This window comes from Mobula hypostoma, chromosome 12 (assembly GCF_963921235.1).
Source record: "Mobula hypostoma chromosome 12, sMobHyp1.1, whole genome shotgun sequence".
Classification (NCBI taxonomy): domain Eukaryota; kingdom Metazoa; phylum Chordata; class Chondrichthyes; order Myliobatiformes; family Myliobatidae; genus Mobula; species Mobula hypostoma.
Genome location: NC_086108.1, coordinates 4,057,760 through 4,081,955, shown reverse-complemented (window position 1 = coordinate 4,081,955; position 24,196 = coordinate 4,057,760). Strand labels below are relative to the sequence as shown.

General features: G+C 45.9%; 1 protein-coding gene across 1 annotated transcript in view; it reads right to left on the bottom strand.

Annotated features, from left to right (window-relative positions):
• The window catches only part of numbl (NUMB like endocytic adaptor protein), a 238,207-nt gene extending 214,889 nt beyond the window's left edge, over nucleotides 1-23,318 (bottom strand). Inside the window, exon 1 of the mRNA XM_063063507.1 lies at nucleotides 23,307-23,318. The gene's annotated coding sequence lies outside the window, so the exon portion shown is untranslated. The remainder of the gene's footprint in view (nucleotides 1-23,306) is intronic.
• Between the last annotated feature and the right edge of the window lie 878 nt (nucleotides 23,319-24,196).

Genomic DNA, 24,196 nt, shown 5'->3' with positions numbered 1-24,196 from the left:
TGGTTGCCCTGATACCATTTCTCCATGACCGCAATGTCCTGGTGAAACCTTTCACCATGCTCGTCACTAACAGTAAATGGGAATGCAGGAAGTGAATCTTTAGTGACATGTTGCACTTCGTGGTTTTGCATGCTTGAAGCATGTTGTCAACCAGCTGCACATAGTTTGGTGCTCTGTAGTTGCCAATAAAATTTTCAACACCTTTGAATGCCTTCCAAGTGATTTTCTCTGGTTCCACTAGAAGTTCTTCGAATTGCCTGTCATTGATGACCTGTTTGATTTGTGGACCAACAAAAATGCCTCCTTAATCTTGGCATCACTTATTCTGGGAAGCGTCTCTCTCAAATATCAAAATCCTTCACGGAACTTTATAACTCTCACGTCTCACTTGAAAGTTCCCCATATCAGACCGTAGTGCTGTGTTTATGTTTCCTGGTGTTCCCGTCATAAATGAAAATAAAGGATGAGTGAAAAATTTCCCAGCCGGGACTTGGGTATGGATCAACTTTACTTAATCATGTAGTCAGCTCTGTGTGACTCCAGGAAGACCACAACCTGTCAGAGAGTTCGAAGGTTTGCATGCCTTAATGACCCGGAGAGCTATGTCGGCTGGAGTCAGAGCCTTGTGTATTGGCTTTTGGTAGGGTCCCATCTGTCCTATAGAGAATCTGGACTTCTTGTGAGCGGTCTTGGCCTGTAAGGTGAAAATGGCAAACAGACGCACCCATTTGCCCCTGGTCTCAACCTTAAAAGGTGCTGTTTCAAAGCCACTGTTGCTGATGACTCTTATCATTGCAACACTCTTATCATTGTCTAAGAGCTGCAGAATCTTGAGGTATTCCTCCAGATACCTGATTTTGGACAGTCCCTGCCAAAGGGAAGGATGATTTACAGAGTCAAATGCTTTTGTAAGATCTATGGAAGTCATATAACGTGGGAAATGTTGTCCCTGGGCTTCCTCCTGCAATTGACATACTGTAAAAGTCATGTCCGATGTTCTTCTGGCTGGACGGAAGCCACACTGAGACTCAGGCAGGAGATCTTCTGCCAGAGGTGAAAGCTGGTCACATAAAATTCAGCCGAGTATACTTCCTATTGTAGAGAGGAGGGAGATGCCTCTATAATTTCCGCAGTCAGCTTTGTCACCCTTTCTGAAGGGTGTGGCAACCAGGGCATCCCTGAGCTCTCCTGGTCCCAGATCTTGACAAGCAGGTCATGAATGAGTTAAAAGTTCCGTGCCAGCTCCCGTGAGGATTTCTGCTGGAATTCCATCAGGCCCACTGGCCTTGTTGTCCCTCAGTTTCCTGCAAGCCATCTGCACCTCTTTGATACTAGGAGGCTTACTCATGTCCTTCTTCCTGGATCGTTGTGAAAGCAGGTTGATGAATCCAATGATTACGTGGCTCCTGAAAGTGTTCCTTCCATCGAGAATCGATGGCATCATTGTCCTTTAGCAGCCTTTGTCCATCTTTGGAGTGATGAGGGTTTTGGCCATGAATGATTCGGGCCATACACTGCCTTGGAGGCAATAAAGAAACCCCTGCTATTACCAGAGTCAGCAGGCTGCTGTGTTTCTGGGGCCCTCTCAGTCCACCACCGATTCTTTACACTACACTGGACTATGACCTTAGCATTGAAGTGGGCTTCTCTTTTAGCCTTGCAGTTGATGTCCTTCTGCCAGGCACGGAAAACTTTCCTTTTGTTGTTGATTAGCTCTTCCATTTCATTGTCATTTTCATCAAACCATTCTTCGTTTTTCCTGGTCTTGTATACAATGATGTTTTTACAAGTGTCAAGGATGCTGGTCTTCAGTGTAACCTTAACAGGTTCAAGGCAAAGAGCAAGGTGTCAACTAGCCCCTTCATACCCAAAGGTGATGCAGCCAGTTAGAATGCTCTCCACAGTACATCTGTAGAAATTTGCGAGTGTCTTTGCTGACATACTAAATCTCCTCAGACTCTGAATGAAATATAGCCACTGTTGAGCTGTCTTTGTAATTGCATCAGCACGTTGGGCCCAGGACAGATCCTCAGAGATGTTGACTGTCAGGAATTTAGAGCTGCTCACCCATTCCATTGCCGAACCCTCGATGAAGACCAGTGTGGGCTCTCCTGACTCCCCTTCCTGAAGCCCCACGGGGCCCAGTAGGCCCTTCCAGCCCTTTCAGCCTTGTCGCCTCAGCAACCCCCCAACAAGCCCGATTAATCCTGACCTAATCACTTACAATGACCAATTAACCCACCCGGTATGTCTTTGGACTGTGGGAGGAAACGGGAGGATCCGGGGAAAACCCACGCATTCCATGGAATGGCACCAGAACCTTCTTGTCAGAATCAGATTTATTATCACCGGTATGTGTCGTGAAATTTGTTAACTTAGCAGCAGTTCAATACAATACATCATATAGAAGAAAAATAATAATAAATTAATTACAGTATACATATATTGAATAGATTTAAAATAGTGCAAAAAAACGAAATAATATATAGTAAAAAAGTGAGATAGTGTTCACGGGTTCAATGTCCATTTAGGAATCGGATGGCAGAGGGGAAGAAGCTGTTCCTGAATCGCTGAGTGTGTGTCTTCAGGCTCCTGTACCTCCTTCCTGATGGTAACGGTGAGAAAAGGGCACGCCCTGGGTGCTGGAGGTCCTTAATAATGGACGCTGCCTTTCTGAGATACCGCTTTCTGAAGATATCCTGGGTACTTTGTAGGCTAGTACCCAAGATGGAGATAACTAGATTTACAACCTTCTGCAGCTTCTTTCGGTCCTGTGCAGTAGCCCCCCCATATCAGACAGTGATGCAGCCTGTCAGAATGCTCTCCATGGTACATCTATAGAAGTTTTTGAGTGCTTTTGTTGACAAATCCCTTCAAACTCCTAATAAAGTAAACCTGCTGTCTTGCCTTCTTTATGACGACATTAATATGTTGGGACCAGGTTAGATCCTCAGATATCTTGACACCCAAGAACTTGAAACTGCTCACTCGCTCCACTTCTAATCCCTGTATGAAGATTGGTATGTTTTCCCTCGTCTTGCCCTTCCTGAAGTCCACAATCAGCTCTTTTGTCTTACTGACATTGAGTGCCAGGTTGTTCCTACGACACCACTCCACCATTTGGCATATCTCACTCCTGTACGCCCTCTCATCACCACCTGAGATTCTACCAACAATGGTTGTATCATCAGCAAATTTGTAGATGGTATTTGAGCTATGTCTAGCCACACAGTCATGAGTGTTGAGCAGCGGTCCCCAACCACCGGGCTACAAAGCATGTGATACCGGGCCGCAAGGAAACGATATGATTTGGCAATATGAAACGATATGAGTCAGCTGCACCTTTCCTCGTTCCCTGTCACACACTGTTGAACTTGAACACACCCCGTTGGCCGGTCCGCAAGAATATTGTCAATATTAAACCGGTCCGCAGTGCGAAAAAGGTTGGGGACCCCTGGTGTAGAGAGAGTAGAGCAGTGGGCTAAGCACACACCTCTGAGAGGCACCAGTGTTGAATTGAGCTCCAAACTCTGGAATGCCCAGAGCTGTAATAGCATCGTGCTCACCACTACGTCATCGCCATCCAATGTCCCGGTCTTACTGACGTTGAGTGCAAGGTAACACCACTCAAGCTGCTGATCCATCTCACCCCTGTACCCCTCCTCGTCGCCACCCGATGTCTGCAAGTCCAGAACCAGGGGCTGCAGTTCGGAGCCTGATGTCTGTGATCCGGGACCAGGGGCTGCAGATTGGGGCCCAATGTCTGTGAATCTGAATCCAGGACCAGGGGCTGGAGATTGGGGCCCGATGTCTGAGTGTCCAGGGGAGGGGCTGCAGATTGGGGCCCAATGTCTGTGAATCTGAATCCAGGACCAGGGGCTGGAGATTGGGGCCCGATGTCTGAGTGTCCAGGGGAGGGGTTGAAGGTTGGGGCCCAATGTCTGTGAATCCAGGACCAGGGGCTGGAGATTGGGGCCCGATGTCTGAGTGTCCAGGGCAGGGGTTGGAGATTGGGGCCTGATGTCTGTGAATCCAGGGCCATGGGCTGGAGGTTGTGTTGTGTGCATGCGTACGAGACAGTGAGTGTGCAAGAGAGTGTGTGAGCACAAGATTGTGTGTGCACACGAGATAGAGTGTGTGTGATTGAATTGACTTTTAATTCTTCCCTCCTTCACATACACGAGGCGTAAAATCTTTAACGTTACGTCTCTGTCTGAATGTGCAGTTATAGTCATTTGTAATAGATATGATGTACAATAAGATATACAACAAGGCAGTCAGTATAGCTTAGAAATACAATTGTGTCAGCGTGAGTTAATCAGTCTGATGGCCTGGTGGAAGAAGCTGTCCTGGAGCCTGTTGTTCCTGGTTTTTATGCTGTGGTACCATTTCCCGGATGGTAACAGCTGGAACAGTTTGTGGTTGGGGTGACTCAGGTCCCAATGATCCTTCGGCCCTTTTTACATACCTGTCCTTGTAAATGCTCTGAATGGTGGGAAGTTCACATCTACAGATGCGCTGGGCTGTCTGCACCACTCTCTGCAGAGTCCTGTGATTGAGGGAAGTACAGTTCCCACACCAGGCAGTGATGCAGCCAGTCAGGATGATCTCAATTGTGTTCCTGTAGAAAGTAGGAAGTTCTGAGGATATGGGGACTCGTGCCAAACTTCTTCAACTGTCTGAGGTGAAAGAGGGGCTGTTGTGCTTTTCTCACCACACAGCTGGTGTGTACAGACCACGTGAGGTCCTCGGTGATGTGTATGCCGAGGAATTTGAAGCTGTGTGAGTGAGTGAGTGAGATTGCGAGAGAGACAGAATGAAAGAGCGAGACTACGGTGAGAAAGCGGTTTGTTATTGCCTTATTGTGGTTAATGTTGCTTGACCTGGTCTCACCTATCACCTGCCAGCTTCTACTCCTTCCCTCTCCCCACCCACCCACCTTCCCCCTCACCCAGTCTCACCTATCACCTGCCAGCTCGTACTGCTCCTTCTCACTCCACCTTATTTCGACTTCTGCCCACCCCCTTTCCGGTCCTGAAGGGTCTCAGCCCAAAATGCTGACCGTTTATTCTGCTCCATAGATGCCATACCTGCTGCAAGGTTGTTGTAGCCGGGGGTGGTAATGGGGACAAGCTCCCAATACCTACTAAATGCTCCCAATGGAACGCGTCTCAGCCTCCAACAACCAAGTCCAGCTCCTGGCATTCACGTGTGGCTTAGCTACTAAACCTGGCGGAACAGTTTCCACTGACAGGAGAACAGGGCAAATGCAGGTTAGTTCGGGCAGATGGGGCTCGTCAGCCGTGGTTGGCAGCTCATCTAGGAGCAGGAAAACTCTGACCTCAAACCCCCACTGCCTTGCTCAAGGAGAAGGCTTTGGGAGTTAACCCCCAGGGAAAAACCTGGAGCTGGAGTCCCTGTCCCTGAGATTTATTATCTTCACCTGTACCGAGATAGAGTGAAAAGCTCGTCTTGCACGCTGTCCGCACAGATCAGATCATTACACAGTGCACTGAGGTAGAACAATAACAGAATGCAGAATAAAGCGTTATCAGCAACAGAGACAGTGCAGGCCAACGGTGAAATGCAAGCCCTTAACAACAGGTTAATAATAACAACAATGGCTTTTATTCTGATGCCCAGAACAGAGTGCGCAAGGTTGGTGAGCCTTGGTTAGAATGGAGAACGCCTGGAGCTGAGACAACAAGCGGTACCTGCCACTACCCAGCGCAGAAGGAAAGCAATACCAGCGGCCCCACTGCCAGATCCAGCAGCATCCGCGTCCGTGTCCTTACAGCCAGCGTCTACATCGCTCACAACCTGGACATCGCGCTGGCCTGGCTGGACGATAACAGTCCTGAAGCACCACAGTTTCCTGCCCCCATCGGGGACAAGGAGGTTGGACGATGCGGGGTGCTGTGCGTTATGGGCTGGTGAGTCAGTGTGGTACCTCAGGGTTACTGGTCTCCAGACCAAAAGGTAGATCTAGCAACAAATCCCAAGCAGGGAATCACAACAACTGACAGACACTGCACTGCTACACTGCAAAGGCCTTGCCGGTCTATTCTGCAGGCCACTACACCAGGGCAAACATTTGGTGACAGGTGGTTAAGCAGACAAAGGCAGCAGGGGGAACGAGGCAGGGTCTCCTGACGTGTGCAACACTGTGGCACAATAAGCTGAGCCCTCCCTAAGCCCACCTGTCTAAACATTTGGAAACACATTTGTCTTCCAACTAAGCTATTTAAAAAAAAACAAAGTTCAAAATTCAAACTAAATTTATTACTGAAGTATCCTTGCCCAGAACAACACACACAAAATGCTAGAGGAACTCAGCAGGTCAGACAGTGTCTCTGACCAGAGCACTACACAAAAAAGGCAGTGGATCAGAAATCTTTGTCGTGGCTAAGTCGTCCTCCTACGACCACCTCAAGAGCTGCAACCTGTGCAGCAACTAACCAAGAGTTCAGAGGTCAGATTCACTCTTCACGCAGTGGCACGGTAGCACCACCAGCGACCCAGGTTCAATTCCCGCTGCTGTCTGTAAGGAGTCTGTACGTTCTCCCTGGGTTTCCTCCCACAGTCCAAAGACGCACCGGTTGGTAGGTTAATTGGTCATTGTGGTGTGGTTTGAAGGGCCAATTCCACGCTGTTTCTCAGTAAAAAAATCAACTGGCATAGGGCTGAATGGCCTCATTCTTTGCTATAAACAGGGGTGGTGAACCTTTTTGAGAGCATGTGCCCAAATTGGGGATAATCTTCTACAAGGCTCTCTCGTGTGCCCTGATAATTTGAGCAGAGATTAATTAGCAACAATAATTACCCTGGGCAACAAAATATTTTGCTTCCTGAATACTTTTGGGTATATCTTATGGATTTTGGGCTGATGATCATGAAAATCACCATGAAATTTCCCTATCATGTACTATATTTGTTATTTCAATTCATAATTCAAGTCAGAATAACTGATGCCAAGATTAAGGAAGGCATTTTTGTTGGCCCATTAGTACAGGTCATTAGTGACAGGCAATTCGAACAACTTCTGGTAGGACCAGAGAAAATTCCATGGAAGGCATTTAAAGATGCTGTTGTCAGTTTTCTTGGCAACTACAGAGCATCAAACTACATGCAGCTGGTTGACAACATGCTTCAAGCATACAAAACCATGAAGTGCAACGTGTCACTAAAGACTTCCTGCATTCTCGTTTAGACTTCTTCCCTGCATTTCTTGGCACTGTTAGTGACGAGCATGGTGAAAGATTTCACCAGGACATTGAGGTCATGGAGAAACGGTATCAGGGCAACTGGAATCCATCAGTGCTAGCTGATTATTGTTGGGAAGCCTCAAACTGAGTATAAATGAAAATCATCAACAAAACATTTTAGCTTAGTTGATCTATTGCAAAGTGTCAACACCATTATGCAATTAAACGCATTATATTCAATAAAATTTAATATATTGTTTCTCCAAATTCCTGCACGATACAAGTAGGCTGAAATTATATTTGTGTTCAGCTTCAAGGAGCTTATCATAAACAAAATAAAAATTCTGAGTAAGCAACACTTTCAAAAAAATTTGTTGTCCAGTGTTATGGGTGCTTCTAAGGTGAATGGAGAAACATTTAAGGGGCATCTGAGGGTGAACTATTTCACTCAAAGGATGGTGAGAGTTTGGAAACAAGCTGCCAGCAGAAGTGGATGACGTGGGTTCAATTGTAAAACCTACGAGAAGCTTGCAGACCCCACTCAGTTTGGACTGGTAACAACATCTCCTCCACGATCTCCATCAGCTCAGGTGCACCACAAACTGTGTGCTTAGCCCCCGCTCTACTCGTTCTACGCCACTGACTGTGTGGTTAAGCACAGCTCGAATTCCATATTCCAGTTTGCTGACGACATCACTGTCGTGGGCCGAATAGGTGGCGGTGGAAAACCTGTCACTCAATGTCAGCAGGACCAAGGAGCCGGAGGAAACCAGAGGTCCATGAGCCAGTCCACTTTAAATTTCTCAGTGCAGTCATTTCCAAGGACCTGTCCTGGGCCCAGCATGTAAGTGCAACTATGAAGAAAGCATGGCAGTACCTCTACTTCCTTAGGAGTTTGCAAAGATTCAGCACGACATCTAAAACTCTGACAAATTTCTACAGATGTGCGGTGGAGAGTACATTGACTGGCTGCATCACAGCCAGGTATGGAAACACCAATGCCCTTGAATGGAAAATCCCACAAAATTAGTGAATACAGTCCAGTCCATCACAGGTAAAGCTCACCCGTCCATTGAGCACATCTACACAGAGTGCCGTCACAGGAAAGCAGCATCCATCATCAGGGACCCCCACCACCCAGGACATGCTCCCTTCTCACTGTTGCCATCAGGAAGAAGGTACAGGAGACTCAGGACTCACACTACAAAATTCAGAAACAGTTACTACCCCTCAACTATCAGGCTCTTGAACCAGAGAGGATAACTTCACTCAAATTCACTCACCCAGTCATTGAAATGTACCTATGGACTCACTTTCAAGACTCTTCTTATTTACATAGAACATAGAATAGTACAGCACAGTACAGGCCCTTCGGCCCACAATGTTGTGCCGACCCTCAAACCCTGCCTCCCATACAAGCCCCCCCACCTTAAATTCCTCCATATACCTGTCTAGTAGTCTCTTAAACTTCACTAGTGTATCTGCCTCCACCGCTGACTCAGGCAGTGCATTCCACGCACCAACCACTCTCTGAGTAAAAAACCTTCCTCTAATATCCCCCTTGAACTTCCCACCCCTTACCTTAAAGCCATGTCCCCTTGCATTGAGCAGTGGTGCCCTGGGGAAGAGGCGCTGGCTATCCACTCTATCTATTCCTCTTATTATCTTGTACACCTCTATCATGTCTCCTCTCATCCTCCTTATTGTCATTCCTTTCTTTGCGTATTTGCGCAGTTTGTTGTCCTTTGAACACTGGTTAAACACCCAGGTTGGTGTGGTCTATTATTGATTCTATTATGGTCATTATTTTACATATATTTATATTAACTATGCCCACAAGAAAATGAACCTCAGGGTTGTTTATGGTGACATAAACGTGCTCTCATAATAAATTTACTTTGAACCAGAAGGGAGGCTTTAAAGGTAGGAGCAGTGGTTTAGAGAACAGTGGTGGTAATGGTAATGAGCCACAAGCCAGATGTTTAGGCACAGCTACCACCGAGGGAATGATTAAGGTCAAGTTTGCATTAGAGGTGGGGATGGTAGAACACAGAGATCTCCCAGCAGTGTTCCGTAACCTTGGCAGGAGGCTTAGGGTTTAGTGACTGGGATGAGGGGGAGTTTTAAATGTCAGGCTGGGCGAAGGCCAATGATCCCCATGGACGGATGTCGGGTCAGCAAGCCCTACAGACAAACCAAGATCAGAATCTTCAACACAAGTGTTAAATCAGTGCTCCGTTGTGGCTCTGAAACCTGAGAACAAGAAGAAAACTGCAGGCTTTCATCAACCAGTGCGTGAGAAGAACCCTAAACATCAGAAAGTAACCATGGGGAAACTCCAACCAGCAGTCCACAGAGATACTAATACACAAACAGAAATGGAGCTGGATTGGCCACACCTTGAGCAAGGCAACCGACAACATCAGCAGGCAGGCATTAAAATGGAATCCCCGAGGAAAGAGGGAAAAAGGGACATCCAGAGGACAGACCAAAATTAGATGAACGACGCTCCTCGTCCACACTCGAGAAACTGGCTCAGAACAGAGTTTGATGGAGACAGGGGGCATCGATGGCCTGCGCTCCGCTGAGAGATGAGGACCCCAACATGAAGAAGGGCTGTGGACAAAGACCAGTAGGTACGAGGGCTATATTTTTATATATATATAAAATTAAACATCCTTGTTCCTTTAAATAAGTCATCACAGGATAGAACTATAAATAAGTGAATTGAATACGTCATCATGCTACCACTCAAAGTTAGGCCTGCATTTCAGACACCCATGCCTTCCTTTGAATTAGTTTAACGTTTTGCAGTTACAAAACATCCCATCGATATCTTCGGACCGTGGGAGGAAGCTAGAGACGCACGTGGTCACGGGGGAGCATACAAACGCCTTAGACACAGCAGTACCCCGATCACTGGTGCTGTGAAGCATTATGCTAAATTGCTACATAACAAAACGTAACACCTCCCTTGCGTTACTTTTGGGCATTAGCATCACCAATGCAAAGACTTGTTTATCTCACCAAGCATAGAACTGCAGTGGAAAAAAAACCCTCCCCAACCCTCTCCTATTCCCCACTCTTATCACTTACATCTTCTCACCTGCCTGGGACATTTTTAGGATGCAAAACTGGGCTGAGAAGTGGCAGATGGAGTTCAACCCAGATAAATGTGAGGTGGTTCATTTTGGTAGGTCAAATATGATGGCAGAATATAGCATTAATGGTAAGACTCTTGGCAGTGTGGAGGGTCAGAGGGATCTTGGGGTCCGAGTCCATAGGACACTCAAAGCTGCTGCGCAGGTTGACTCTGTGGTTAAGAAGGCATACGGTACATTGGCCTTCATCAATTGTGGGATTGAGTTTAGGAGCCGAGAGGTAATGTTGCAGCTACATAGGACCCTGGTCAGACCCCACTTGGAGTACTGTGCTCAGTTCTGGTCGCCTCACTACAGGAAGGATGTGGAAACCATAGAAAGGGTGCAGAGGAGATTTACAAGGATGTTGCCTGGATTGGGGAGCATGCCTTATGAGAATAAGTTGAGTGAACTCGTCCTTTTCTCCTTGGAGCGGCGGAAGATGAGAGGTGACCTGATAGAGGCGTATCTGTCAGAGGGTTTTTCCCAGGACTGAAATGGCTAACACAAGCGGACACAGCTTTAAGGTGCTTGGAAGTTGGTAAAGAGGAGATGTCAGGGGTAAGTTTTTTTATGCAGAGAGTGGTGAGTATGTGGAATGAGCTGCAGGCAAGAGTGATGGAGGTGGATACGATAGGGTCTTTTAAGAGGCTCCTGGATAGGTAAAAGGAGCTTAGACAAATAGAGGGCCATGGGTAATCCTAGGTAATTTCTAAAGTAAGTACATGTTCGGCACAGCATTGTGGGCCAAAGGGCCTGTATTGTGCTGTAGGGTTTCTATGTTCTATGTTTCTATGTCTAAAAGCGTCTTAAACACCACTTTCACATCTGCTTCCTTCCAGCACCAACCCTGGCACCCGTTCCAGAAACCTACCGCTCTCTATGGCTACAGCACACCCACTCATCTCCTTTCAACTTTCTTTACTTCAACTTCGAAGCACAACTTCTAGTATTTGATATTTTTACCCAGAAGAATGATTCATATTGTCTATCCTATCTAGACCTCCCATCATTTTACCAGAATTGGCTTTAATATCACCCCCATATACATGAAATTCACCAGCTTCTTCCCCTCTGCCATCTGATTTCTGAATGGACATTGAACCCATGAACATTACCTTAGTATTTTTATAGTTTTACTCTTTTTCCACTCCTATTTTAAATTTAACTATTTAATGTACATATATAATATACACACACACATACATATATACTGTAATGCAGACACTATAATTCTTTTTTCTCTATATTTATCATGAATTGCATCGTACTGCTGCAGCAAAGTTAACAAAGCATATGCCAGTAATGTTAAACCTGATTCTGATTCAGTAAATACACATGTAAAATAATTAAATTAAATTAAATTAAATAAGTAGCACAAAAATAGAAATAAAAAAGTAGTGAGGCAGTGTTCGTGGGTTCAATGTCCATTCAGAAATCAGATGCAGAGGGGAAGAAGCTGTTCCTGAATCGTTGAGTGTGTGTCTTCAGGCTCCTGTACCTCCTCCCTGATGGTAGCAATGAGAAGAGGGCATGTCCTGGGTGATGGGGGGGTCCTTAATGATGGATGCCGCCTTTTAGAGGCATCGCTCCTTGAAGATGTCTGGGATACTATAGAGGCTAGTGTCCATGATGGAGCTGACTAAGTTTACAACTGTCCGCAGCTTATTTCAATCCTGTGCAGTTGACCCTTCTCCCCCCCCCCCCAGCCCCCGTACACCCATACCAGACGGTGATGGAGCCAGTTAGAATGCTCTCCACTGTACATCTGTAAAAATTTAAGAGAGTTTTTCAGTAACATACCAAATCTCCTCAAACTCCTGATGAAATGTAGCCGCTGTTGTGCCTTCTTTGTAGTTGCAGCAACACAAGACCATAAGACATAGGAGCAGAATTGGGCCATTTGGCACCATCATTCAGTCACGGTTGATCCTTTTTCCCCTCCTAGCCCCATTCAGTCTTCTCCCCGTAACCTTTGATGCCATGTCCAATCAAGAACGGATCAAGCTCAGCCTTAAATACACCCAACGACCTGGCATCCACAGCTGCCCGTGGTAATAAATTTCACAAGTTCGCCATCCTTTGGGTCAAGAAATTTCTCCACATCTCTATCATGAGGATGTGCCCTCTTGTCCTAGACTCCCCCACTATGGGAAACATCCCTTCCACATCTACTCTGTCTAGGTCTTTCAACATTTGAAAGGTTTCAATGAGATCCCTCCCTCATCTTTCTAAATTCCAGCAAGTACAGACCCTTTCACTCCTGGAATCAACCTTACGAACCTCCTCTGAACCCTCTCCAATGCCAGCACATCTTTAGATGAGGGGCCCAAAACTGTTCATAATACTCAAGGTGAGGCCTCACCAGTGCCTTATAAAGCCTCAGCATCACATCCCTGTTCTTGTATTCTAGACCCCTTGAAATGAATGCTAACATTACCTTTGTCTTCCTCACCACTGACTCAACCTGCAAGTTAACCTTTATGGTGTTCTACACAAGGACTCCCAAGTCCCTTTGCATCTCAGATTTTGTATTTTCTCCCCGTTTAGAAAGTTGTCTGCACATTTATTTCTACTATCAAAGTGTACGACCATGCATTTTTCAACATTGTATTTCATTTGCCACTTTCGTCCCAATTCTCCTAATCTGTCTAAGTCCTTCTGCAGCCTACCTGTTTTCTCAACATGACCTGCCCCTCCACCAATCTTTGTATCATCTGCAAACTTTATTTCCTTTATTTTCCTGCAGAGTATCAAGAAATCTCACCTCTGTCCCAGGATACTGATGGACTTTTACCGCTGTACCACTGAGAGCATACTCACCAACTGCATCTCAGTGTGGTATGGCAATTGTCCCGTATCGGACTGCAAAGCACTCCAGCATGTGGTGAAAACTGCCCAGCAGATTATCGGCACCCAATTGCCCACCACTGAGAACATCTACCATAAACACTGCCTGGGCAAGGCGAAAAGCATTATCAAGGATGCCATCTGATCCTAACTATGGACTTTTTACTCTCCTCCCATCCGGTAGGCGCTACAGGAGCCTCCGCTCCCACACCAGCAGGCACAGGAAGAGCTTCTTCCCTGAGGCTGTGACCCTGCTGAACCTCACATCACAGCGCTAAGCAGTATTGCACTCATACTGTACTGTCTCAGTACTTTTATATTTGTGTGCTGTAGCACTTACTTTTTATTCGCAGTTATTTTATAAATAACACTATTCTTTGCATTTCTAGTTAGATGCTAATTGCATTTCATTGGCTTTGTATCTGTACTCGGCACAATGACAATAAAGTTGAATCTCAATCTAAATCTAAATCTAAACTTGGCAAAGCCATCTATCTACTCCATCATCTAAATCATTTATATACAGCATAAAAAGAAATGGTCCTACCACTAACCCCTGCGGAACATCACTACTTTACTTTATACTTTATTGTCGCCAAACAATTGATACTAGAGAGTACAATCATCACAGCGATATTTGATTCTGCTCTTCATGCTCCCTGGAGTACAAATCAATAGTAAATATTAAAAATTTAAATTATAAATCATAAATAGAAAATAGAAAAGGGAAAGTAAAGTAGTGCAAAAAAACTGAGAGGCAGGTCTGGATATTTGGAGGGTACGGCCCAGATCCGGGTCAGGATCCGTTCAGCAGTCTAGTCACAGTTGGAAAGAAGCTGTTCCCAAATCTGGCCGAACGAGTCTTCAAGCTCCTGAGCCTTCTCCCGGAGGGAAGAGGGACGAAAAGTGTGTTGGCTGGGTGGGTGGTGTCCTTGATTATCCTGGCAGCACTGCTCTGACAGCGTGCGGTGTAAAGTGAGTCCAAGGATGGAAGATTGGTTTGTGTGATGTGCTGGGCTGTGTTCACGATCTTCTGCAGCTTCTTCCGGTCTTGGACAGGACAACTTCCATACCAGGTTGTGATGCACCCTAGAAGAATGCTTTCTACAGTACACCTATAAAAATTAGTGAGGGTTTTAGGGGACAGGCCAAATTTCCTTAGCTTCCTCAGGAAGTAAAGGCGTTGGTGGGCCTTCTTGGCAGTGAACTCTGCTTGGTTGGACCAAGTCAGGTCATTTGTGATATTGACCCCGAGGAACTTAAAGCTTTTGACCTGTTCCACTTGCGCACCACCGATGTAAATTGGGTCGTGCGGTCTGCCACTACTTCCGAAGTCAACAACCAATTCCTTCGTCTTGCTGACATTGAGGGATAGGTTATTGTCTTCGCACCATGCCACCAGGTTCTTAATTTCCTCTCTGTACTCAAACTAGAGAGTACACTAGTCGCTGGCAGCTAACAGAAAAGAATCCTTTTATTCCCACTCACTGCCTCCTACCAATCAGCCAATGCTCTAAACATGCCAGTAATTTTCCTGTAATACCATGGACTCTTAACTTGGAAAACAGCCTCGTGTGTGGCACCTTGTCAAAGGCCTTCTGAAAGTCCAAATACATAACATCCACTGCATCCCCTTTATCTATCCTGCTTGTAATCTCCTCAAAGAATTCCAACAGGTTCACCAGGCAGGACTTTCCCTGAAGGAAACCATGCTGACTTTGCCCTATCTTGTCATGTGTCACTCCACAATCTCCTCCTTAACAACTGACTCCAACATCTTCCCAGCCACTGAGGTCAGGCTAACTGGTCTATAAATTCCTTTCTGCTGCCTTCCTTTTTTCTTAAAGAATGGAGTGACATTTGAAACTTTCCTGTCATCTGGCACCCTGCCAGACTCCAATGATTTTTTGAAAGATCATTTCTAATATCTCTACAATCTCTATTGGTATCTCCTTCAGAACCCTAGAGTGCAGTTCATCTGGTCTGGGTGACTTAGGTCTTTCAGCTTTCCAAGCACGTTTTCGCTTGTAATAGTGACTGCACTCACATCTCTTCCCTCACACCCTTTAACATCTGGCACACTGCTGGTGTCTTCCACAGTGAAGACTGACGCAAAATATTCATTTAGTTCATCTACCATCCCCTTGTCCCTTGTTATTATTTCTCCGGCCTCATTTTCTAGCGGCCCTATATCCACTTTCATTTCTCTTGTATTTGCTACGTACGTGAAAAAGCTTCTACTACCCACTTTGAGCAACACACACAAAATGCTGGAGGAACTCAGCAGGCCAGGCAGCATCTATGGAAAAAAGCACAGTTGACGTTTCAGGCTGAAAACCTTTGGCAGGACTGGAGAAAAAAAAGCTGAGGAGTGGATTTGAAAGTTGGGGGTGGGGAGAGAGAGAAACACGAGACAATGGGTGAAGCTCCGAGGGAGAGGGACGAAGCAAAGAACTAGGAAGTTGATTGGTGAAAGAGACAGAAGGCCATGGAAGAAAGAAAAAAGTGGGGAGAGGAGCACCAGAGGGAGGTGATGGGCGGTCAAGGAGATAACATGAGAGGGGAAAAGGGGATAGGAAGGGGTGGGGGGGGGTGAAGACATTACTGGAAGTTGAGTAATCAATGTTCATGCCAACAGGTAGGAGGCTACCCAATCGCAATACAAGGTGTTGTTCCTCCAACCTAAGTGTGGCCTCATTATGACAGTGGAGGAGGCCATGGATGGACAATCGGAATGGGAATGGGAAGTGGAATTAAAATTGGTGGACACTAGGAGATCCTGCTTGTTCTGGCGGACGGAGCGTAGTTGCTCGGTGAAGCGGTCTCCCAATCTACATCCTCTCACCGATATGCAGGAGGCCACCAGTTAGGCACCAAACACAGTATATAACCCCAACAGACTCAGAGGTGAAGTGTTGCCTCACCTGGAGGGACTGTCTGGGGCCCTGAATGGTAGTGAGGGAGGAAGTGTAGGGGCAGGTGTAGCACTTGTTCCACTTGCAAGGATAAGTGCCAGGAGGGAGATCAGTGGGAAGGGGCGAACAGACAAGGGAATCGCATAGGGAGTGATCCCCGTGGAAAGCAGAAAGTGGGAGGGCGGGGGGGGGGGTAGGGAAAGATGTGTTTGGTGGTGGGATCCAGTTGGAGGCAGTGGAACTTCCAGAGAATTATGTGCTGAATGCGGAGGCTGGTAGGTGAGAACAAGAGGAACTCTATCCCTGGCAGGGTGGCGGGAGGATGGGGTGAGAGCAGACGTGCGCGAAATGGAAGAGATGTGGTTGAGGGCAGTGTTGATGGTGGAGGACGGGAAGCCCCTTTCTTTGAAAAAGTAGGACATCTCCTTCATTCTAGAATGAAAAGCCTCATCCTGAGAGGGGAGGGAGGAACTGAGAGAAGGGGATGTTTCATATAGGAATAGGAATGGCATGAACATCAACTTCTCAAACTTCCAATAATGCCTCCCCCCCCCTTCACCATTTCCTATCCCCTTTTCCCTCTCCCATGTTATCTCCTTGCCTGCCCATCCCCTCCTTCTAGAGGTCCTCCCTCCACTTTTTTCTTTCGTCCACGGCCCGTCTTGTTCACCAATCAACTTCCGAGCTCTTGTTTCATCCCCCCTCCCTCCAAGCTTCACCCATCGCCTGGTGCCTCTCTCTCCCCTCCCCCCACCCTTCAAATCCACTCAGCTTTTTTTCTTCAGTCCTGCCAGAGGGTTTTGGCCTGAAACGTCAACGCTGCTTTTCTCCATAGCTGCTGCCTGGCCTGCCGAGTTCCTCCAGCATTTTGTGTCTGTTGCTCAGATTTCCAGCATCTGCAGATTTTTCTTCTTTGTGTCTATCCACTTTGATATTGTTTGCTAGCTTGCTTTCATATTGCATCTTTTCCCTCTTAATGATTCTTTTAGTTGCTCTCTGCAGGTTTTTACAAAACTTCCCAATCCTCTATCATCCTGCTAATTTTTGCTTTGTTCTATGCCCTCTCTTTACCTTTTACATTAGCTTTGACTTCCCTTGTCAGCCACAGTTGTACTATTTTGCCATTTGAGTATTTCTTTGTTTTTGGAATACATCTATCCTGCACCTTCCTCATTTTCCCCAGAAATTTGCACCATCGTTGCTCTGCTGACATCTCTGATCCTTCAAATTTACTTTGGCCAACTCCTATCTCATACCACTGTAATTTCCTTTACTCCACTGAAATACTGCTACATCAGGCTTTACTTTCTCCCTCTCAAATTTCAAGTTGAACTCAATCATTTTGTGATCACTGTCTCCCACGGGCTCTTTTACCTTAAGCTCCCGAATCACCTCTGGTTCATTACATAACGCCCAATCCAGTATGGCTGATCCCCTAGTAGGCTCAACGACAAACTGCACTGAAAAGCCATCTTGTAGGAATTCAACAAACTCACTCTCTTGAGATCCACTTCCAACTTCATTTTCCCAATCGACCTGCATGTTGAAATCTCCCACGACTATCATAACATTGTCCTTTTGACTCGCTTTTTCTATTTCCTGTTGTAATCTGTGGTTCACATCCCAGCCACTTTTGGGAGGCCTGTATATAATTGCCATCAACGTCCTTTCACCCTTGCAGTTCCTTAACTCAACCCACAAGGATTCAACATCTTCCGATCCTATGTCACATCTTTCTACTGATTTGATGCCATTCTTTACCAGCAGAGCCACGCCACCCCCTCTGTCTACCTTCCTATCCCTCTGATATAACGTGTAACCTTGGACATTCAGCTCCCAACTACAACCATCCTTCAGTCATGATTCAGTGATGGCCACATCATCATACCTGGCAATCTGTAATAGTGCAACAAGATCATCCACCTTATTTCTTATACTTTGTGCATTGAGATACAACACTGAGTTCTGTATTTGCTGCCCTTTTTGATTCTGCATCCCTAATGCACTGATACTCACCCTGCTGGCTGCAGTTTTGTCCTATCATCTGCCTGCCCTTCCTGACAGTCTGACTGCACACTATCTTTGCTTTTTTACCATCCGTCCTATCCTGAGTCCCTTCACTCTGGTTCCCACCCCTCTGCCAAATTAGTATAAACCCTCTCCAACAACTCTAGCAAACCTGCCCATGAGAACTGGGTCCTCTCAGGTTCAGGTGAAACCCGTCACTTTTGTACAGGTCATACCTCCCCCTGAAGAGATCCCAATGATCCAAGAACCTGAAGCCCTGTCCCCTGCACCAGCTTCTCAGCCACGCATTAATCTGCCAAATCATCCTGTTTCTACCCTCACTGGCACATGGCACAGGCAGCAATCCAGAAATTACTACACTGGAAATCCTGCTTCTCAGCTTTCTACCTAGCTCTCTAAATTCTCTTTGCTTTTCCTTTCAATGTCATTGGTACCAATATGTACCAAGACATCTGGCTGCTCCCCCTCCTTCTCCAAAATGTTGTGGACGAGATCTGAGACATCCCTGACCCTGGCACCTGGGTGGCAACATACCATCCGGGTGTCCCGTTCACATCCACAGAATCTCCTGTCTGTTCCCCAGACTATTGAGTCCCCTATCACTACCACTCCCCTCTTCTCCCTCTTTCCCTACTGCACCACGGACCCATGCTCAGTGCCAGTAACTCGGTCACCATGGCATTCTCAATAGTACGTTGGGTTCAGGTTAGATCCCAAGAAATATGGACACACAGGAACCTGTAACCTTTATCAGATCTCCCCTCAGCTTCCAACAGTCTTTCATTGATTCTGTTATGGTTATTAGTCTATAGATTTATTGAGTATGCCCACGAGAAAATGAATCTCAGGGTTGTGTATGAACTTTGATAATAAATTTATGTTGAACATGAAAACAACCCGTCTGCCCAACCTTTCCTTTTTGCCTAGATCCTCTGCAAGGAAAAAAGTTAAATGTGATTCCTCTTTGGTATATGCTTAAATAAAATGGAAGTCTTTAAGACAAAATGGCATTAGCCTGGAGAGGGATTATTTTGGAAAGTACATCCTGTCTGGTATGATGGGGGGAGGACGGTGGGGGGGGGGTGGTGTCGGGGGGCTACTGCACAGGATTGATATAAGCTGCAGAGAGTTGCAAACTTAGTCAGCTCCTTCATGGGCACTAGTTTCTGTAATATCCAAGACAGAATATCAAAAAGACGGCATCCATGATTAAGGAGCCCCATCACCCAGGACATGCCCTCTTCTCATTGCTACCATCAGGGAGGAGGTACAGAAGCCTGAAGGCACACACTCAATGACTCAGGAACAGCTTCTTCCCCTCTGTTGTCAGATTTCTGAATGGACATGAACACTGCCACACTACTTTATTTCTATTTTTGCTGTACTTATTTAGCCATTTAGTATATACATAATTACAGAAACACAGATTTTTTCTATTATGTTATGCATTGAACTGCTGCTGGAAGGACAAGTTTCTTGACATGTACCGGTGATATTAAACCTGATTCTGATTCTGTAACAGCAACGTTTGAGATAGTTACGGCAGTACAAGCCTACAATCATAACCGTGGGAAACGGTGAAAAACATGTTTTCACAGTGCAGGAGCCACGTATCTATTTTGTGTCTGTCTGTATTGTATTTTGTGATGCATTTATTGTGGGTAATTTGTCACATGGGTTGGGATGGGCAGAGGCAAATGATTATATATAGAAACTCACGATTTGTCTAAGTTCAGTTTGATCTATGCACAGCCTGAGAGGCAGCTGGAAAGACTTTTTTTTTGTTGAATGCTACTCATTGACCATTATATCGATTATTTCATTATAATGCCAGGTTTAGATCTGTCAGACTTCTTAAAAATTGCTTAGCGCTGCAGGTTTCTTTACAAAGGATCGAATGTACTCTTTTGAACTTCAGAACTTCATTATTGTGGAAAGCGCATCATACAGTTTCAAAGTCCTCCCCCCCATGCCTGGTCTCTGAGTGATTTTGGGTTTGTTTTCAAGTATCTGCTACACATGGGAAGGTGAGGTCATCGTGCAGGGCAAGTACCAAATGCATGGAAAAGTACCGGCGTAAGGGGTTTTGAAAGGCAGAACTTGGTGCAAGGAGAGAGAGATTTGTCCGAGGCTAGGTCATGGCTGTTGACTAGTGCTGAGATAAGGAACAATGCATCAAGAAAGTTACAGGCAGACAGACAGACACAATAAAGCGTCTTGAACACGCGTATCGTCTCCTTTTGTTTGTGAATATATGTGCAAATACCCTGAGCTGAACCAGGATAGAAAACACAACGAATTTTTAAATAATTTTCATTTACACCAAGGGTTCCCAATTTTTTAATGCCATGGATCAATACCAATAAACAAGGGGTTTGTGGACCCTGCGTTGGAAACCCTGGTATACCCTCTAATAGTGGTAGCTTCCCGGTAAACATATTCCATACGCTTTCCGAAGCCACTACAGCCTCCCTGTAATGGGGCAACTCGAAAAGCAGACAATACCCCGTGTGCAGCCTGACCAGAATTTTATAGAGCTACATGACTTTATTACTTTTAAACTCCTTCGTTACCACCCTGCCTACTTGCATGGCCGGTTTCAGGGAGCGATCGACTAGATCCCCAAAACCCTCTGCACAGATTCAGGGAGAGATGGACTACATCCTGAAAAACCCTCTGCACAGATTCAGGGAGAGATGGACTACATCCTGAAAAACCCTCTGCACAGATTCAGGGAGAGATGGACTACATCCTGAAAAACCCTCTGCACAGATTCAGGGAGAGATGGACTACATCCTGAAAAACCCTCTGCGTAGTTTCAGTTCTCTCAGCCCCCTCTGCACATCAGTAATATGGAGGCTCCTGCCAGCATGCTTCCTCATGATTTTATTTTATCAAAATGAACGTGGTGATCACTTCCACACCATCCGTCACAGAGCGGGACTTCCCGGTGGCCAAACATTTTAGCTTCCATTCCTATTCCACTCTGACAGGTTGGGCCACGGCCTCCTCTTGTACCATGAGGCGACCCTCAGGGTGGAGGAGCAACACCTTATATTCCATCTGGGTACCCTCCAATATCAACTTCTGCTTCCGGGATACAAAATTTCCCCCTCCCTTCTTCCTGTATTCCCCACTCTGACCTTTAACTTCTTGTCACCTGCCTATTACTTTCCCCTGGGTTCCCTTCTCCTTCAGTCCACTCTCCTCTCCGATTCTTTCTTCTCCAGTCCTTGACCTTTCCCATCCACATGGCTTCACATATCATCTTCCGGCTAGCTTCCTTCCTCTTCCCCACCACCTTTTTATTCTCCCTTCTTTCTAAGTCCCGATGAAGGGTCTCAGTCCGAAATGTTGACTGTTTATCCTTTTCCATAAATGCTGCCTGACCTGCTGAGTTCCTCCAGCATTTTGTGTGTGTTACTTAGCGGATACTGGTACCTGGAACGACATAGGAAAAGCTGAGGGAACTCAACACATCAGGCAGTATTTGTGGAGAGGAACGGACAGTCGACCTTTCATTTTAAGAGTCCATTCTAAAATCCATATGAAGGGTCTTGTTGGATTAGCATGTACAATTATTTTTCTTGTACATTAATGTTCCTATCAATTCAAGTTTGATTGTCATTGAACCATACATGAACATAGACAAACGAGACATCCTTACTCCTGGGCCAAGGTGCAAAACACAACACCAACAGTCACACACAGCACCAAGCACACACAAGATAGCCAGAACAAATGGTATCACAATCACACAATAAAAGAGTCCCAAAACCCGCGTTATCGAACCACAGCCCACCTCCCGCTGAGCGAGCACTGGAGAGCAGCACCGACTCTCCCTGGACACTGCACCACACCCACACCGCCCTCGGAGGAGTGCACCAGTCTCGACGCCCCCCCCCCAACACAACACCAACGTCCATTTATGTATAATCACCTGTATACATACAACTGTTCAGCGGTTGCAGTTACCGCTGTATTTTTCCGGAAACATCTCAGTTTCAGTGGCAGATGTCACACTACCGTTACAGTTTCTCTGTAATCTGTGGTCTGGTATAAGAAAACCCACCACCTTCATTTGTATTCTTAGTCATAGAAAAGTACAGCACAGAAACAGGCCCTTTGGCCCATCTAGTCCATGCTGAGCCATTTAAACTGCCTACTCCCATCAACCTGCATCAGGACGATAACCCTTCATACCCCTACCATCCACGTGCCAATCCAAATTTCTTTTAAACATTGAAATCGAGCTCGCATGCACCACTTGCACTGGCAGCTCGTTCCACACTCTCACTGTCCTCCCCCCTCATGCTCCTCTTAAACTTTTCACCTTTCACCCTTAACCCATGACCTCTAATTGTCCTCCCACCCAACCGCAGTGGAGAAAGCCTGCTTGCATTTTCCCTATCTATACCACTCATAATTTTGTACATCTTGATCAAATCTCCCCTCAATCTTCTATATTGCATGGAATGAAGTCCTAGGCTATTCAATCTTTCCTTATAACTCAGGTCCTCCAGACCCAACAACATCCTTACAAGTTTTCTCTGCACTCTTTCAACCTTATTGACATCTTTCCTGTAGGTAGGTGACCACATCTGCACACAATACTCCAAATTAGGCCTCACCAATGTCTTGTACAACTTCAAAATAACATCTCATCTGCTGAACTCAATACTTTGATTTCTGAAGGACAATGTGCCAAAAGCTTTCTTTACGACCCTATCTACCTGTGATGCCACTTTCAATTAACTATAGGCCTGTGTTCCCATTGCTCTTTGTTCTACCACACTCCTTGGTGCCCTACCGTTCACTGCGTAAGACCTTGGTCTGCTCTTTCCTTGCCTGCTCTTCCCCAACCCCTATTCTCTTTCTTAACGTTCCTTCACTCTTCACCTTCTTTGTTCACTTAACAACTGGTAAGCAACCAATTTTACGGTCATTCTTCACTTCTGAAGAACCTTTGGATCACAAAAGCTTCAGGTTCCAGCAGTCTCAGCCCAAAACGTCAACTGTCCTTTCCCCCTCCATAGATGCTGCCTGACCTGCTGAGTCAGCAGGGTCTTCCAGTATTTCTTTCCAGAGTTACATATTAACCGTTGACATCCCTTTGCAGCCCATGGACCCAACCTCTCCAAGACACTCGCACTGCATGCTGAACTTACAAGCCAGCCTGGAGGATCGGGCATCCATTCTGCCGGGTCTGGGATCCCGCTGGTGCCTGGACATGGTGACGGATCGGCTGTGAACTTCACCTGAAATGCCACGGAAATTCAAAGTCAAAGATTAAAGTTCAAAGTAAATTCATTTTCATCCTGCATATTCATTCATTCTCTGTGTGTCATATGACATGGTCTTTCCAAGACCATGATTGTACTTGACAAATATTTCTACAGAAGTGGTTTGCCATTGCCTTCTTCTGGGCAGTGTCTTTACAAGACGGGTGACCCCAGCCATTATCAATACTCTTCAGACATTGCCTGTCCGGTGTCAGTGGTCATATAACCAGGACTTGTGATCTGCACCAGATGCTCATACGACCATCCACCACCTGCTCCCGTGGCTTCACGTGGCCCTGATTTGGGAGGTGAGAGGGGAGGGGCTAAGTAGGTGCTACACCTTGCCCAAGGGTGACCTGCAAGCTAGCGGAGGGAAGAAGCACCTTACACCTCCTTTGGTAGAGACATATCTCCACCCCACCATCCTCATCCTACACACAAGTCACCATATACTATTCTGAGATTCATGTTCTTACGAGCATTCACAGTAGATAGAAAGAAGCACAGCAGAATCAATGAAAAACTGGAAAGACTGACAAACAACCAATGTGCAAAAGATGACAAATTGTATAAACATAAAAAAGGAAATAAATAAAAAATAAATAATATTGAGAACATGAGGTGGAGATTCCTCGAAAGTGGGTTCATAAGTTGTGGAATTATTGCAACGTTCCCTCCATTTTTTTTATTAAAAATGCTGCACGGATCAACCATTGTCTGAGCAGGAAATTTTCACACAGCCTGAAAACTGCAGGGTACTTTAAATTTTCTTTTGA